The sequence below is a fragment of the Odontomachus brunneus genome, unplaced genomic scaffold (assembly GCF_010583005.1).
Source record: "Odontomachus brunneus isolate Ranch 3 - 2012 unplaced genomic scaffold, Obru_v1 Obru_scaffold_028, whole genome shotgun sequence".
Lineage (NCBI taxonomy): Eukaryota > Metazoa > Arthropoda > Insecta > Hymenoptera > Formicidae > Odontomachus > Odontomachus brunneus.
This window is the reverse complement of record NW_022639478.1, coordinates 1736199-1738638: the sequence shown is the minus strand read 5'-3', so window position 1 is coordinate 1738638 and position 2440 is coordinate 1736199. Positions and strand designations below refer to the sequence as shown.

Below are 2440 nucleotides of genomic sequence, written 5' to 3'. Positions count from 1 at the left end.
ATCTCTCTGCTTCAATTCGTACGGCATCCAATTTCCTTGCTTCTGAATCATTCCCATGGCTTTGAGGCGTTTTGAAATGGCTTGTTGAGTCACTCCCAATGATCGTGCCAATTTTTCTTGATTTTGACACGTCTTTTCGTCTTGATCAAATAATGCCTCCAATTCTGCATCTTCGAAAATCTTCTCTCTTCACCGCTATGCCGATCTTCGACGTCAAAATCACCGTTCTTGAAGCGTTGAAACCACTCACGACACGTTCTTACACTACTAGCGGCCTCACCATTAGTATTTGGGAGCATTCGATGAGCCTCAGCTGCAGTTTTCTCCATATTGAAGCAGAAAATTAAAACCACCCGCAAATGACGAGAATTTGGCTCGACATTTGGAACTGACATTTTCAATCGAGAATAACTTTATGATGCAGACACGAATCGACTAATGTTTCTATGGGGTTATGTTGAGAGATGCCCAAGTTTATTTATGACGTCTATGACCTATTTATTCCGACCACCACTTACCGCTAAAGCCATCTATAGGAAAACGGCGGAAGCAAAATTGTACACCTAATATATGAGAATAAATGTATACTTTATCAACGAAGTTATTATTTATTCGCAAATTATCTCAAATTTACATGTAATACAGAATTATGTTAGAAAATTGCAGATGCATTCATAAGTAATTTGCGAATACAATCATATTCAAGAACGGTATAAAAGCACGATAAAAATAAAAATAACGAGAAAATAATTGAATCTTGAATTCCTGTTCGACTTAGGTGCTTCTCAACGTTTCAACTCGTTTAAAAAGCCAAGCCTTAGGACCTCTGACATTGTAATACCCGTGGCGTTTATTAATAACTGAACAATATTTTACCTAAATAACTTGAACTCCATACAAACGGCGCTATGTCTGAGTGATATAATTATTAATCCCGCAGCCATGCCGGCGAGTTGGAGTGGAAAAATGAATTATAATAAGTAAATGTAGCCTCTGAAACTTTCCCAAATTCAGAACGCTGTTATAAATTAACCAAATTTCTTGTTGTCTCGCTTGTATTATTTAACTTTATAAGAATTCAACTAAATGAACATTACGATAATAAATTCCTCCAGTCTCGTAGTTTCTGTACGGCCTGAAACTACGGAATTTATTTCTTATCGAATACCTGTTCTTGAGGGACGCTCATAACTCCTTTTATCTTATTTATGATTTCTTCTGCTTTATTTTGTGATGATATGGTGAAAAAAAACGGACATTTACGATCTCGTATTGCGACGAAAATATCTAACAGGGCACTCTCCACATTAAACTCTGCTTGAGATGCAGTAATGATATTTGCTTGCTTATACAAATTTGTGCGCATACAATTCTCATATGACACCCAAGCATTTTCAAAATAAAGCTGTTTATTTGAATTGCAGCATATTCAACAAACATTGTAGTATCCATTCCACTCACAATCTGTTTCTGGTCCTATCAATATAACTCTTAATTCCTTAATTACAATTCTAAAATTTCTATATTTACTGCAAAAATACATAAATAGCTCCCACGATGGTAAACCCGTTATATCTACTGAACTCACATCTATGATATGTACGATAAAGAGATATTTTGGTGTTTAGTAAACCTATTTCTATTTTATAAATTTCTGTTACATCAAGTAAATGTTCGAATTGCATTAACTCGTCATACAGTGTCAATGAAGCTGACATATTCCGAATAGATGTAAGGCATCTCAGACCAAGTTTCTAAATTTCGTTTTCTATATTTTTTAATGTATATTTTAGCAAATGTAAACATGTTATCAAAACCTATTTTCATTATGGGAAACTTCATTTTTTGTGAATATGACTTTATGTTAGTGTTGTTAATAATTGAAATATTCAAGTTCAACAATACCAGTAAGTCTGTGCACATAGATTTGTCTTTTTCTTGAAATTTTAAATAGTGTTTGTCACAATAATTGGCGGAATAGCAGATGTAGCAGGTTCGTAGGTTACTCTGTAGGTAACAAATGAGGCATAATTTTGCGCATATCATCATCTCTATCTCGTATGACTTTAGATCACGTGATATTTTCATTTGAATTCCTTGCATAAATATCTCTCGAGACGACCTCTATTCTTCATCTGCGTTAAAACGACGTGCTCTCGTCCCAATCTTCTATTCTTGCGTTTGCCAAAATGACACAGACTTCCACATGCGAACTTTTATGTATCATTTGCTGCTCATTGCCACAATAAAAGACCATGCCGTACAAATCACATATGATTAATTCGTCTTGGCTACTTGACTTCTTACAGACATGGCAGATGTTCGGTTTAAAAAATTGATTATAATTATATTCTGTGTATGATTTTCTAACTAAACGCAGACGTTTAGTTATATCGGATATAATATACTTATGCAATTGATAATTTGTACTAACTTTAAA

The 2440-nt window shown here is 34.3% G+C and overlaps 2 protein-coding genes across 5 annotated transcripts in view; both read right to left on the bottom strand.

Moving 5' to 3' along the window:
* LOC116842921 (serine-rich adhesin for platelets-like) overlaps positions 1–2440 on the bottom strand; it is a 261954-nt gene that overhangs the window by 128417 nt on the left and 131097 nt on the right. The window lies entirely within an intron of this gene.
* LOC116842927 overlaps positions 1–2440 on the bottom strand; it is a 34124-nt gene that overhangs the window by 4850 nt on the left and 26834 nt on the right. The window lies entirely within an intron of this gene.